The sequence below is a fragment of the Helianthus annuus genome, chromosome 16 (genome assembly GCF_002127325.2).
Source record: "Helianthus annuus cultivar XRQ/B chromosome 16, HanXRQr2.0-SUNRISE, whole genome shotgun sequence".
NCBI classification, from domain to species: Eukaryota; Viridiplantae; Streptophyta; class Magnoliopsida; order Asterales; family Asteraceae; genus Helianthus; species Helianthus annuus.
Genome location: NC_035448.2, coordinates 29,036,040 through 29,053,606, shown reverse-complemented (window position 1 = coordinate 29,053,606; position 17,567 = coordinate 29,036,040). Strand labels below are relative to the sequence as shown.

General features: G+C 33.0%; 1 long non-coding RNA gene across 1 annotated transcript; it reads right to left on the bottom strand.

Moving 5' to 3' along the window:
* Window positions 1-2,939: 2,939 nt before the first annotated feature.
* Window positions 2,940-5,393, bottom strand: LOC110917075. Its single transcript, XR_004884282.1, has 4 exons — window positions 5,061-5,393; window positions 4,372-4,518; window positions 4,218-4,266; window positions 2,940-4,089 (listed from the first exon to the last, which is right to left on the bottom strand). It is a non-coding gene; the product is annotated as an uncharacterized LOC110917075 (long non-coding RNA).
* Window positions 5,394-17,567: the final 12,174 nt, after the last annotated feature.

Below are 17,567 nucleotides of genomic sequence, written 5' to 3'. Positions count from 1 at the left end.
CTAAATGCTATCAGATGTGCTACCATTTAATAGCAATCTCCCAACTCTTTTATTTAAGCTTAAGTATTATTATCACAACACTTATAGGCTTAAAGCAGTGGCTCTGATACCACCTTTACTGTCACGACCCCCGACCCACCCTGGACGGAATCGGGTGCCGCGAGTAGTCCAGTGGTACCGGTGATTATCTTGAAAAACATTGCAGCGGAAATTTCATCAGTACCGTGAGTTAGGAAAAATATCAGAGTTTAGAAACACCGGATTTTATTTAAATAGATGGAATAAATTCCATGTTTTACAAAGGTAGCTTTTAATACGGGATAAACCCAAAAACAATATTTCTTAAGTTGATTTAATTAAAATAAATAAGCCACTTCTTGAAGTCCTTCAGTGCCGGTTCCAATTCTTACTCCAATCTACTGTAATTACCTGAAACGTGTTTTAAAAAGGTTTTGTCAGCGGGAAATACTGAGTGAATCATTCAGTTTACTGAAAACGACGCATTTGTTATAATTCACAGTATTAAGAGAGATTACAATGTTTCTGATATCAAACCAACTACCCACAGTATTTGTCACTCGACTCGTTTCGGTGACTGTGGTCATATCCCCCATTGGCTGCCCCAATGGTGACGGGTATCACTAATTAGGTTCGCCCACCTAAAGTGATAACAACAGTAGTAATGTGCACAATACCCCACATACCGGCTGTAATTTGGTGATTACATAAACTTAATCACTGTAATTATAACTTTGGAAAACAATTTGGAGTATTGTAAAATAGTTGATAAAAAGAGTGACTCACATTATAAGCATGCAGATTCATACGGGCAAAGTTTAGTCTACAGATAAGCCTTGATATATTGCAGATTTATACAGGCAGAGCTTTAGCCTATTGATTAGCCTTGTAACCTAGTGCACACGAACTAGGTAAGTAACTAATACAGCTTTTACTCATGAGATTAAAACCCTCACAACGAATGACAAAGTGCAATCACTTAAACATCCATCGGATTCACAACGAATGACAGAGTATTCCCCGAGTTCGGGTGGTACTCAAACATCCCGTCGGAATCACGACTAATGACAAAGGATAACTCAATTTGAGCAGCACTTAAACATTCATCGGATAGTTTAGATCGATCGGACATTGAATCGTAGCAGCGATCGAGTTAATACCCTGTTACTGTGGCAGCGTTTCGAGATCTGTGTGTGTTGTGAAGTATTCGGACTATAACTCAGTGCCTAAATCGACTTTTTACGTCGTTCAAGTGCCAAAATTCGATTGCCAATCCCCTCTATTTATACACAGAATTTGACCCCCCTCGCGTGACGCGAGGGGTACCCCTTGGGGCGTCGCGTGGCGCGACGGGTCACACCCTATCATAGGGTAGCCACGTGTCCAATTAGCTTGTGTGAGTCGACGGTTTTATGAAATTCGAATTTTACAGCGAGATATGAAGATAATCGTCAACTAGGGTTTATCCCCCCTGAGTTTTAGGGGCACTGATCCTGACTCTGATTGTTCTGAAAATTTTAGGGTTTGTGCGGAATCATTTGGGTGTCTCAACTAGGGTTTCCTATTGGGTAAAAATAATAGGCATGACTTTTGATGAGAGTTGTTTACAAAATGGAAAAATAATAGTTTTGGGTAAATCACAAAAAGAGAATAAAACAGTGAGAAAAGAGAATGGACCCACTTTGAAACTTTAGGGTTTAACTAGAAAACCTCCTGGTATAAATGTTGGGTATAACTTCTGAGCTATAAATATATATTTTTGTACTCGTTTTTAAGTATAGTACCCCTAATTCAACCTTATCCCGATGTCCCGAGACCGAATTCCAACAACTTAGTCGGGCAGAGCCCTGACATAAGTTATGAGGCTCAGATCAATCGGAAAGGGTACCGGTGATCGGGAGTTTAAAACACTTAAAACGAGACATGGTTTTATTATTTATTAAAAATATAGAACCTTTTTAAAGAGAGAGATCGCTAGAAATGGAAATATAGATGAAGCAACTGTGAAAGTGTCAACTTCTTCTATTTATACTGAAACTGAGACTTACACCTTAAGTTTAAAAGATTCCTTTTCATTTTAGAATACACACGTAGACGTAGACGTGTTCCATGCCATTCATTCAAATGAAATATTAGCTTCTCAACTTTTGGTATGATGCCACGTTTACCAATTCAATTGTAATTGAATTGTGAGTTAATTTATTATTTTATATTTTATTTTAATTCTTTTCGATATACACATACTTCAACAAAATTTAAATTGTTAACTTTAAATATTAGTATTGTTGTTATTATTATTATTATTATTGTAAACGATTACATAGTATATTTTATTATATATATATTAATTAATTTAACTGCTTTTCTTATTTGGCGCGTATAACTTGTAAAATAAAATGTTTTAGAAAATAATAAATATGTTATTAGAATGAGAATATTTTTGTCTACATTTGGGTCTAAGTTTCATTAAAAATAGAGTAGGTTCAAAATACAAGGTATTTTTATAATTTAATTATTACTAGTGGGGAACCCGCGCGTTGCGGCGGAGTCAATAATTTACACCGTTGTGCACGTTTCGGTTGTTTTATCAATCGTGTTCGATCAAAACCTTGGCGAATGAACAAGATGATAAAATAGTCTAAGGATTAACACCCATTATAAACCATAATTAGGAAAATGAAGGTGCAGATAAATATAATAATAGTTAGCTTACATTCATGTTCGGCTCCAGTCTTCAGTTGGTGCTTTTGTTTTTTGCAAGTTCTAGATGTGGACAGTGGATAAAACGGAAAATTTCATGTATACTTAACAGTTTGTATGCATATTCACATTGACTATTATAAACTATTACAATAATATAATCATTCAAAACACCAATCAAATTAATACTTGCATATTTCATTAGATACAAAACAACCCTTAATGTAATCACTCTTTATAATAAATACAAAGCACTTCAACCTCCTATGATATAAGTCTAAAGTCATGTATTCAAGCGGGTTAATTTAGACTGTAGTAAAGCTAGAACACGGCAAACACATAATATACAAAAAATAAGCTAAACGTGTAACAGATGCAAATATTGTAGATCAGAATCAACCAATTCGACACTTACGCCTTCAAGATATGACCCACCTGCATGTCCTTAACTTTTAAGGGGTATACAGTTTTCATGATATATGTATGTATTATGCATGCCAAAAGCACACGCCTATCATGTAACCAAAACAAATTCTCAAAATGAGACAGCTGAACATAATATGGTAATGTATCACTACAGCTGCTAATAGTCTATTACAATGCAGGTGACCGAGTAAACTCACTTCAACGAAAAATAAAACCTTCGGACTAAACTGGCAAAATGGCTTAAAACACAGGGAGTAAAATGACATTTAACTCTTTTTTTAAAAGCCAATATATTCCAAAAACAATGATTCTAACATTTTTACCATCTTCGCACCCTACTTTATAACTATCAATGTATAGATTTGTATAAACTAAATTAACAATAAAACAATATATTGTTTTAAAATATCGCAAATCAAATCAAATTTATATGTTGTACACGAGCAGGAGTTAAATGATAAAAATAGAAATAATAATAATAATAATATATATATATATATATCTCTCTCTATATATATATAAAAGTTGCAGAATTCCTTTTTATTTAAGTTTGAGACCAATATCTGTCTTTGTTTCAAAGTAAAATCATATTTTATAACAGTAGACTCGAGAATAGAGATACCAAGTAAGTTATGTGCATGTGGATGATGTGCTAGTGTACAAACAGCCAAGCATCTTTATCTCAAAAACACAACACTTCGAATCCATATGATGTTCCTATGTTTATATGGAGAGGCAATGAATTAATAACAATATAATCAAGAGGAGTACAAAGATAGCAGTATTACCTCTGATCAATGCCCGGTTGTCACCGGTGTAGTTCGTTGGAATTCTTGTGGCCAAGAGAACAGAACCGGTGCGGAGGTTGTGGTGTTGTTGTCGTCGCAACTCGGAGAGTGTGGCTGGCGTATTAGATGATGTGCCATGAAGTCGTGATTAAGATAACTGCACATATTTACAGCATGATAATCCACAGCCAACTAAAGTATAGTAAACCAATTTACATCTGCATATAAGATAGCACACTACTGAAAACTATACGCACACACGCATAGAGGGGGAGACAGAGAGACCTCCACTACTTTGGGCTGCAACGACATGCACGTTGATCTCGGTGAGCGACTACAAAGACACGAATCACAGATTCAGTAAAGACAAATTACAATTTGTTCAGCCACACAAACAATATAGACTTAACTTGATATGGAGAAAAAAGACAAGCACAACCTCACAAAGCACACTTTTGCGATCTTCAACAGGAAAAACATCAACTAAGCCATATGAAGTCTCACATAATGAGTGATCTTAAATCTGCAACAAATCCGCTAGATTCAAATCTTTTCTACTTCTCCAGCAATCGAATCTTGAATGACCCTGTTTAGCATGAAAAAATCTTGCAAGTTTAGCATCGGTTTGAGCAGAAAAACTTATTGAAAATTCAAGTCATAAAACTAATGAAACTAACCATGACAGCCTATCATTCACCTGCAACGTTCATCACCTAAGTTTTGCCTATACCATCAAACTGATTATTTAACAATCCTAAAAGATATCCTTAAAACAAAAAAATTCTACGACACACACAAAATTCCTCCAAATAGTACTTTAATCTACACATTATTAGAACCAATTCCTTAAAAGATAAAGCATCAACCATGTTCTACAAAAAGCTTAATTCTTTACTTAAATAATTAACCCTAAAAATTTGTAACCAAAGATAAATCTCTAAATCACGAAACTCAACCATAATCAACCCTTTAAACCCTCTATAATAGACACTAATCCAACCACAACAATTAGAAACAAACAAATAAAGCAAGTGGAATTAAGAAATTTATTAAGAACTGAGGGAATAAGAGGGCTGGACAGAATAAGGGTCAAATGGCTTTGGCAGACGAGAAGAGATTGGAACGTACATGTTGAGAGGGTTTCTTGAATCGTTGATGCGAAGGGAGAACATCTGGAGAAGAAATAGGGGTAATTCGAAAACGGAAAAGAAAATGTAAAGACGAAAGCATCACTGATTGCTCCTTCAATCGTTGTATACTTGTATTGAATGAGGTAACTGACGGGTCTTCAATGCAAACAAAAACTCGGAACGGATGTGGAAGAGATGATGGTAATTCCAAGAAACTGAAGGAAAAATCGAAGAATCTTGAAGTAGGGGGCAAATTTGGGAGCAGTGGATGAAAATTAGGGCAATAAGCTATGACGGTTCAGTTCACGTCTTACAAAATGCAAGGGAAATTACAATTTTAGACATAGGAAATGCTTATATATAGTATATAGATACGGTTCCTAGGCCCGTCTAGGAACTTCATATTTCTAATTTTCAACTTACTCATAATCTACCCGTCTCATAATATAAGTTTTTATATACTTTTATTTTATTTAGAAAGGTTACCCATATTAGGGTCAATTAATTAATATAATATTTCAACCAACTATATAAAATGGTGTTAAAAACTATTTGGGTTGAATATTTATATTAAAAATAAACTAGTTACTAGTTATTAGTGGTTAAATCTGAAATTCTTATATGATAAAAATAGGAATGTTACAGTTGTCGTCATCGTCATCATAGAATGTATCATGATCTAAGGGATCACTCATAGTTGCATCATTCGATAACTCAAACCGTTCATCAGTCTGAAAGAAATCATCTGCTTCCGTGTTCCCATTTTTTGTGACTTCGGTTTCAGATGCGGTGACTTCATAAATGTGTCGCGTTTTTGTCTTGACAGCCGCCCATAGATCTTTTGTTTCACGTGTGATGGCAGGGTAAGGTGTGTAAAACACTTGTTCCGCTTGTGATGCCAAGATAAACTTGTCATCATTTTGAGATTGGCACTTGTGTCTGATATCAACCAACTTATTTTTGTTAACTATTACACCGTGTTTATTATCAAACCATGTACATTTAAATAGTACAACGTTGTGAGGCCCATTGCAATCATATTGGAGCTCTAGTACCTCATCCAGTAAGCCATAGTAGTCAGACTATTTGGCATTATACGTTTCCCCTCTCACACATACACCGAAGTTTGAGGTTACAAGTCCTTTACCATGCTTTTAGGTGTGGAACTTATAAGTATTTACAAAGTACCCATTGTGAGACTGGGCATAAATAGATGGTTCCCTTGCTAAAACCTCTAAATGTCGAGTGCTTCCATCAATTAAGCCATTCATTACCTACAATAAAGAGCCTGCACGCACCGTGTTGGTTAACTATGCACTAACATCAATCGTTATGATTTAACTGACTTTACTTACTTGGTTTTCAAACCAATCAGCAAAATGGTGATCTCTGAGAAGAAATTTTGACTCGTTTGGATACAATTGTGGCGCCACCTCATCAAACTTGTTGATGTAAGGGTAAACTTCTGCACAATTTAAAAGAACATAGGTGTGCGCCTTTTTTAGTTCTTCTTTACTCATGCGTCTCTTTTTTCCACCCTTTTCATATAATCGTCTGAACGGAACAGCAAACACGCTCAATTGAGAGCCTCCACTCGAAGAACTAGAATGTTGTGGTGCGAAATTCCGCGCCTCTCTATTATGGCGTGTCTCAGTCGACGGGTCAAAGTATAGAGAACAATATGTGGCAATTTCATTAACTAGGTGTTCCCTCACGATTGAACCCTCAACCTTTAATTTGTTTCTAATTCTTCTTTTCATTAAACCAAGCTTTCTACATTTATAAATCTTTGAGAATGTGTTAAGAATGATTAACGAAAATCTGAAAAACATTTTTTTTCATAAAAATAAAACAGTATTATTACCTCTTGTATTGATACATCCATCTGTATTGCACCGGACCACCAAGAAGAGCTTCATTAGCTAGATGTATGACCAAGTGCTCCATGGAATCAAAGAAACTAGGAGGCAATATTTTTTCCAACTTGCATATTGTTTGAACAATATTGTGCTTCATGTTAACCAAATCTTCTACATGCAATGTTCTTGAGCATAAGACGCGGAAGAACATGCATAGCTCTGTTACAGCCTCGTATGTCTCTTTTGAGACAAAACCTCTAATAGCAAGCGGAAGCAAGCGTTGCATAAACACGTGACAGTCGTGACTCTTAAAGCTATGAAAAGAGTTGAGTTTCATGTTTACACAACTCCCTATGTTTGATGCATACCCGTCTGGAAACTTTAGCTTTTTCAACCAAGAACATACTTTTTTAACGTCATCTTTTTTCAAAGTGTATTCTCCCATATCTTTAGTCATATTTCCATTTTTATCATAGATGGGGTTTAAAAGAGGATGATTACAAATATGCTCCATGTCTTGCATTGCTTTCGTATTGTCTTTGGAATAGTTTGTGCTCATAATTATGTTAAACAGATTATCAAATACATTTTCTCGATGTGCATCACATCAAGGTTGTGTCGAATTAACAACTTACTCCAATACGGAAGTTCCCAAAAGATGTTTCTTTTTACCCAATTATGTGTAATCCCAAAACCAGGTGGTTTTCTAGATCTTTCAGTACCACGAGGTTTAACATCATAAACAATGGGAATATCTTTTATATCCTACCATATTTCCTCTCCAATTGGCTCTGGAATATCTCTCCCACCTGAAACCGTTTTGTTTTTTCCGAAAGATAACCTTATCTTTAAGGAAAGCATGATTTGTGGGAAGGTGTTGTCTATGGCAGTCAAACCAACATGCTTTCCCACCAAACTGAAGTTGGAAGGATCCCGATTTATTCGAGCAATATGGGCAAGCTAACTTACCATGTGTGCTCCATCCAGACAACATTCCATAAGCAGGAAAGTCACTAATTGTCCATAGCAATACGACCTTCATTTGGAAATTGTCACATCGATAGGCATCATAAGTCTCAATGCCATGTGTGAACAACAATTTCAGCTCGTATACCAAAGGTTGTAAAAAAATGTCAATATTTTGTACAGCCCATTAAACCCAAATTTTGATCCATTAAACCCCAATTTTGAAACTGGTCCATTGTTTTACAGCCCAAATTTAAATTATAACCTATTTTATCTTCACAATTTCAGCCGACACATATGTTTTGACCACCGGTTCCTAAAATCCACTAATCGAGCTCACTTTACTACCTTCGCACACTACCAGGCAGCTCCGACTTCAACCAAAGCACCACCGCACACAACTAGGCAGCTCCGACTTCATCCTAAACTTTTAAGATTATATATAAAAGGTATAAAATTAACTACATATTTATAATGTGGAACCGGATGCTGGTGATGCTGAATCCGAGGGTGATAGTGATGAGGAATTGCAGCTCACAGTTGATTGCTAGTTAGTTGTTGAGTGACAAAGATATAGAAATACAATAATCCATATAAAATTTCTATATGAAGGATAAAATTTCTAATTATCCACAACAGTGGATTGAAAGTTAAAAAACAAAGATATAGAAATACAATAATCCATATAAACTAAACTGGTTTTTACATTGAAATTAAAAGAAGTTTGGTACCTGTAGTAAACGAGCACCACTGGAAACCACCACTTTGAGCCTCACGATGGCAGGAAACCACCAACTCCGAGCGATTTAGACTGGTGAAATCAAATCTTAGAGAGGGTTAAGAGTAATAGCATGATTTAAAGACAGAATTACTTACCAATTTTGGAGCTTCCCCTGAAACCACCACTAGTGGCCCCCTGAGTTTTGGTTGGGACGATTAGGTCTGGAACTTTGGTGGGGGAATTGGGAATTAGGGCTAGAACTTTGGTGGGAGAATTGGGAGGGAAATAGCAGCTCCAAAAGTTAAGCGGGACAAAATAAATATTTAACCTTTTCATTTTGGAGTTCCCTCTTTCATTTATACAACACATTTTATATAGCTTTTATTTAATATATTAACTATATATTTATATGATAATAATTATTTTTATATAAATTAACTATTTTATTTTTAATTTTAATTAAATGAATAATTTTATTTTTAATTAAGTATATATAGATATGTTATGTTATAAACAGATTTATCAAAATATTTTATGCCCTGAGTCCCTATAACCAATTTTCTTAACTATTTGAGTCCAAATTTCTAACACTATTAGAATTTTTTGGTTAAGTATTGTTAAATGATCAAAATACCCATATAATTAAAAAGTAAATAACCTTATCTCCTTTACTCTTATCTCCACTTCAAACAACCAACCACCACCACAAACTCTCTCAGGCGATATCAACCAGCGTTTCATCCATCAACGTCTGTAAACTCCACCCCAAACCCCACCACCTCTGCCACCTCAAACCCTCCCTTCATCTCCACTACCACCCCATCTCTCTCACCGACTAAAGATTTGGTGCGACTCTACATGTCTCTCTCTCCCTCTCTCATATATGCTCGTGAACAAGGGGGTTTCTGATTTTGTTAATTGTTGTGTTGAAACAAGTGTTGCTGTGTCTCAGATCTACTCGAATCCTCTGTTTTAGGGATTTCAAAGGTGTTTGGCCAAATAACAATGTTGTTACGGGGTGTTGTATACAAGCGACACTTGAAATCTCTCCCACCACGGACACTGATTACATCGATTCAGGGAACTGATGTTTCAGGTTTACGGAATGCTCTTGTCTAGTTTAAGATCAAAGTATTTTAAGACCAATATAGTCCATTTAAAGAATTAAACTCGTTCAATCTTGGGCATAACTGGTTGCAGGTTGGTTGGTTTTAAATGGTTACGGGTTGTGCATAAATGATTGCAGGTTGGTTGTTAGCAGCAGATTGGGCATATATGGTTGCAGGCGGTGGCAGTTTGAAGAAAGGGGCGGCGGGTGTGGTTGCAGGTTGGTTTTAACAGTGGTGGTGGACAGGTGGATGTATTAAAGGCTTTATATATTTTATATATTAAATTAAAACTTTATGCATTAAAGACTTGTTCCTTGTACTCATGTGCATATAAGACTTGTACTTTGTGTGTAAATGACTAAATTACCCTTGTAGTTAACAGACTTGGTGGATGGTGTTAGAAATTTGGACTCGAATGGTTAAGAAAACTGGCTATAGGGACTCAGTGCGTTAAACATTTTGATTTTGAACTCAAGCGGTTAAAACCCCTAAAACACATGGACTCAAAAAGTAATTTACCCTAATGTAAATTATATATAAAAAATAATAGATGAGCCAAGCCCAATTCGAGCTCGAGCTTGGAAAACAAATAATTATGTTATATACACGTACGCACATACATACGCTGATATGCATATATCAAAACACACACACGTACATACATACATACATACATACATACATACATACATACATACATACATACATACATATACATACATACATACATACATACATACATACATACATACATACATACATACATACATACATACATACATACATACATACATACATACATACATACATACATACATACATACATACATACATACATACATACATACATACATACATACATACATACATACATACATACATACATACATACATACATACATACATACATACATACATACATACATACATACATACATACATACATACATACATACATACATACATACATACATACATACATACATACATACATACATACATACATACATACATACATACATACATACAATACATACATACATACATACATACATACATACATACATACATACATACATACATACATACATACATACATACATACATACATACATACATACATACATACATACATACATACATACATACATACATACATACATACATACATACATACATACATACATACATACATACATACATACATACATACATACATACATACATACATACATACATACATACATACATACATACATACATACATACATACATACATACATACATACATACATACATACATACATACATACATACATACATACATACATACATACATACATACATACATACATACATACATACATACATACATACATACATACATACATACATACATACATACATACATACATACATACATACATACATACATACATACATACATACATACATACATACATACATACATACATACATACATACATACATACATACATACATACATACATACATACATACATACATACATACATACATACATACATACATACATACATACATACATACATACATACATACATACATACATACATACATACATACATACATACATACATACATACATACATACATACATACATACATACATACATACATACATACATACATACATACATACATACATACATACATACATACATACATACATACATACATACATACATACATACATACATACATACATACATACATACATACATACATACATACATACATACATACATACATACATACATACATACATACATACATACATACATACATACATACATACATACATACATACATACATACATACATACATACATACATACATACATACATACATACATACATACATACATACATACATACATACATACAGAAACGGGTTCATTTGACAAGGTGTTAGTGGGTCTGATGTAGAAACGGGTTGCAAGGAGTTAAGGTCAGGTTCGGGTGGGGTATGGTATGGTATGGTATGTTATGTTATGGTATGGTATGGTATTGTATTGTATGGTATGGCATGATATTGTATGGTATAGTATAGTATGGTATATGTAGTATAGTGTAGTATATTATAGGATCGTATCGTATAATGTAGTATAGGATCGTATTTTACAAGTAGTGTAGTGTAGTATACTATATCATATGGTATGGTACGGATGGGTAGTATGGTATGGTATGGATGGGTAGTATGGTATGGTATAGGCATGGCGTGGCATGGTATAGTATATTGTATCGTATTATATCATGTCGTAAAAGATATGTACTATAGTGTTTTAGTTTTTAACATTATTTACTTTAGTAAAACTAGTATATAATAATAACTTTTTGGTGAAAAAATTGTAGCAAAGTGGCTTAATTTGCTACAAATTTCCTACAAATTTAACATTTTCTTTTTTTAAAGTTATTTACTCAAGTAAAATTAAGAAATAAGAAATAAAACAACTTTTTTTTGTCGGAAATTTGTAGCAAATTGAGCCAGTTTGCTACAAATTTCCTACCAATTTAACATTTTATTTTTTAAAATTATTCACTTAATAAAAATTAAAAATAAAATAATTTTGTTGTCGGAAACCTGTAGCAACCTAACTCAACATGCTACAAATTTTCGACAAAATTAACATTTTATTTTTTAAATTATAGTATTAATTAAAATTAAGAAATAAAAAATAAAGTAATTTTTGTTTTGTCGGAAAACTGTAGCAACCTAACTCAGTTTGCTACAAATTTTCGATAAATATAACATTTTATTTTTTTAAATTATAGTATTTATTAAAATTAAGAAATATTAATTTTTTTGTAGAAAACTGTAGCAACCTAACTCAATTAGCTACAAAATTTCGACAAAATAAGTATTTTATTTTTTAAAATATTTTAATTTACTAAAATTAAATAACTAACTTCATTTTGTGGGAAAACCGTAGGAAACTTGCTCAATTTGCTACAAATTCATGTTGTGTGGCGATTTTGTCTGAAAATTGCGGAAAAGTTTTAGGTTTTTTTTTGTTTCTCTTTTTTGTCGCAAAAACTGTAGGAAAGTTGTAGTAAAAATTTAGTTGCAGAAAATTTGTGGGAAACTTTTGTAGTAAAAAATGAAGATTTCTAGTAGTGTAATAAGTTACCTACTGAGTTTACTAAGAGATCATTGACGGGCAATATCACAGACGGATTGATTTTACAAATGAGAAACACTCTAGCAAAGTAGGGGGAGGGTCCCGGAGTGTGGTCTGTCTTGATTGTTCTTATCGCAAAAGTTGTTCCCAGTTCGACACCTGGTCAAAGCAGTTACTGGAACTCCTGTTGCCCAAGCTTTTGCCTAACCCACACTGTCGCGTCATGTGCCTTCTGACTTCTTGTTCCTAGGCATTGCCTCCTTAACCCTCTACATCGCCTCTGGTTTATCTTGCAAGGCGGTAATCAATTAACATTATAAAAAGGATTAGTAATATGTTAATGATTTGAAAAACTATATTAGATAAAAACAATGACAATTACATATCTCCGTGTAAGGACTAGGAGCGTGTGACCGCACAATGTTGGAAGCACCGACATCATTGGTATTGACATAGTAGGGATCGTGAGTGGTTCCAAAGCCGAAGAGGCGGCCTTTCCTCCAGCCTCCAACACTGTACTTCTACAACTCTAGGCCATCAACACGTTGAACACACTTATATGTCAGTGTTGGCATATTTTTACTATGTAGTTGATAATACCTCTCTTGTGGAATGTATTAATTTATGGAAACTCGACAGGATAACTACTATAAGCTTAACATTTTCATTACATGTGTTAAACAAGTCACTTAACATCTGTCCAAGAATGATAACATTTGTAGATTATTGCTTTTGATTAATAATAATGTAACTTCATTTGGCCCGCCTTTGGATAAACGTACTCTAGGGCAACTCCCTAGTCCCCTGCCTCTCAAGTCCCCCTTTTCAATTTCAAAAACATCAATACTAATGGGATCGCGTCCCAACTCTATGGTTTACAACAAAATGTTAAGTTAGTTATTGAAAGAAAATACAAATGTAAGGTAGAGTTAAAAAATTACTAACTTCTTCCGATGTTGTGTAGGACTAATTGACCCTCAATTAGTTTTACTCGTCACAACAAAAAGTGTGATAAATGTATTTTTTCAATGAAATACGTTAAGCTTGATTTGTATAATCGGATGAGTGATAAATATCCATATGATTGTTACATATGTTACATCAGAAAATAATGAATGTTTCTATCGAAGATGTAATAGATCGTTTTCAAAAAATGAAAGGCTGTAGAGAACAATTGTAATTATGTCGTAATTTAATCATGTAATTTATAATAGTGTAATTTTATTATGTATCTTCCAATGACATTGTATTTTTAATATGTATATTTCTAATGGATTTAGTAATAAAGCATATATTACATATAGTGAAAGTGATATCAATTGAATCAATGAATCATATAGGATTTTAGTCATCAACACATTGAGCATCATAGTCTTTAAAAGTTCTCGGTTTCACAGTAGATTGAAGACCTACTTAATCCTTTGTGTTGAAATAATAACTTTTTTTTTAATTATGTAGCAGAATGTTTAACAGTGTTTAGGAGAGGAAGAGGACACACTATGTGTTTAATTATTGGGCTGGATCCCACATTAAAGGAATGGGCCGATGTTTAATTATTGTTTTAGCTTTTGGACTAAGTTGGATCCAATAAATGATGATTAAACAGTGGAATGTGTGAGTTTCTGTCATTGATTCTAATAATGACACGAAATTCAGTTTTATTGATTTCTCATTAGATGTTCATATTTCTTTAACACGAATTTCTTTTAAATCTCTGTTGTTTGTGTGACTTGAACTCAAGACATCCTCCTCCCAAACTCAGGTGTTTTAAAGGTTTTGCCTTTGTCAATGGACCATCACCCATTAAATGTTTGTGTGCATTAGCTAACTTGAATGATACAAAGAATTACAATATTTTTTATTGTATTGAGGTACCATCCGTTTTGATTATAAATGGTCAGGATAATTCGATTATGAAAAATATGGTTCGGTTAGTTAGCTTACATTAATGTAGGGAAAATATGTGTACATTAGGGCTTCCCCTTGTATGTATTATAAAGGACTAAAGGTTGAAGTTGATATCGCTAATACTATATGATTCTAAAATGACGACAAGTGTGAAAATGTGTGTACATCGGGGTTTCCACTTGTATGTAATTATAAAGGACTAAAGGTTGATGTTGATATTGCTAATGCTATATAATTTTAATATAATGACAAGTGTGAAATTGTTAACTTGGAGTGATCCTTTGGAACACATGTATGATTGACCTGTGCTTTCTTGAATTAGGGTGTTACACAATCTTTTTGAATATGCATAATAGTCCACTCCCACCCACCAAACCTATAATAATTTTATTAGGTCACAAGTTATTTATCTTTTATCTTTTTCACCCCAACTATCTCACAACCAATTTTTAAATAATTAACGCATCCTACAACCGTTGCACATCTCTCGCACAACTCTCAGCATGTTAAGTGAATCACTCACCTCCTTTTCTGACAATGCTAGATCAGAGTTACCTATGTCTAGGATGTTCTCTGTGGTTGTATGGAGTTGTTTTTTGTCGTCTTGAGTCCTACTTCAAACTACCAACACCAGAAGTGATCGTTAGAATGGATCTCAAGGCTAAAGCATCGAGGGCCACTCTTCAACACTTAAGTCAGCCTGAATTGACATAGATCTCCTATGCAAAATATTAAGAGGAAGATAAAATGCAGAGAGAGTTGCTTTGACAATGAGATGAGTAAAGGGGGTTCTTTTTAGTGGGGTTACATTCCCATTTACATGGGAGTGGTTGAGTCATATCCTAATGGGCCAGTCCTTACTTGGGTCAATCACTCATGGTCATGGACTCATACATGATGGGCTACCTATTAATTAGTTTAAGCCCAGATAAGGATACCGTCAATCGTCATCGCGTCCCCCACTTCCCAGTGTAAATAATTAATTATTAATTATTTGTCTATATTTGCTATAGTTTGGTTGAACTTTATATTGATAAACTAATTGTTTGGATGTTTTGAGATTTTTTTATTATTTAAATGTTTTGAGTTTTTTTTTTTTTTGTTATTTAATAAAATAATTGTTACACACCACAACCGAGTACCCCCAATAAGGGTGTAAAAAAAAACATTGATGATTACCAACAAAATAAATTATTTGATCACAAATAATCAAGCAATCAGAAGGAATATTCAAGCAACATGCTTATATAAATATTAAAAGCTTATAAAGCTAACGTAATAAATAATCAGCTTTCAACCGGCTACCCACCAAGCATTTGGTCATTTTGGCCATTAATGTTATACTAGTTTTTGTACGTTGCGCGTTGTGACGAAAACGAGCAAATGATAATATAAAACAAACGTGATTTGAAAATAAAACATTTTGTTTAGAAAGCCAAACCATTAAAACGGTTTAGTTTATCATCGTACAACTTCGTTTTTAACAAAACTTATAACGGAATGTCAGGGAAAAATCAAGCACAACTACGTACTTAAAGAGGTATCAAATTAATTGATAAATTAATATATGTTTAGAAAAAGGAAAAAAATTATTACAAAAATGGTAAAGGAATTATTATATGGTTTTAAAAAGGGATAAATGTTAATGTTCTAAAATAAGGAAAAAAATTATTAAAAATGGTAAAGGAAATATTATATGGTTTTAAAAAAGAAAAAAAAAGGTAAAAAATATGTTATTAAAAGTAAATATAATAATAAACTATTATAATATATTAAATAAAATATAATAAAAAGCTATATTTTATTATAAAAATAAAGTTACTATTCATCGTCCTTTGTAAAAAAAGGAAAAAAATTATTAAAAAATGGTAAAGAAAATAGTATATGGTTTTCAAAAAGGGATAAAAGTTAATGTTCTAAAAAAGGAAAAATATTAAAAAATGGTAAAGGAAATATTATATGGTTTTAAAAAAGAAAAAAAAAGAAAAATATATTATTAAAAGTAAATATAATAATAAACTATTATAATATATTAAATAAAAGATAATAAAAAACTATATGTTATTATAAAAATAAAATTACTATTCATCGTCCATCGTACACAATATATATAATATATATAATATATATAATTGCTTAGTATGAGTTAGGTTTATAATCCTTTTCAGGTTGTTGGTGACAATTGGCCATTTTCTAAAAGGTTATCATGATAATCAAAATCAGGACTTTAATTTAAACAAACTCATAACAAACCCAAATTAAAATGAATTTAGATTAAATGCTCATTAATTATAGTATCAAGAAACCGACAATATTAAACGTTTTAGTCCAAACAGACATTAAACCAGAATCAAACCCTCAGAGTCTATACGTCCAATTCAAGCCTTTTTTGGTGTCTAAACAACGGAGACTCATCAAAACAAATATAAAAAACCATTGATCTTGAACTAAACAGTACTTTTTCGTATAACGAAACAAGAACGTGGCGTAAACAAACTTGATATGAAAAAAATACAGTTACCATCATATAAAAAAAGCTATTTGAGGGGTTTTATTTTTTTATAATTAAAACAAAAACAATAAAAAGGACATGTTACCATCTTTAATTAAATCAAAAGAACATCAACTCAATATTAATGTAAAAGGAAAATGCACAATTCAAAAAGGTGCGCTCCTATCCCCACCACAAACATAATATTGGTGTACAAATATACATTCAATACATGAATGTAAAAGTACATGTTTATTAATGAAACAATTACATTGCATTGCAGCCACACA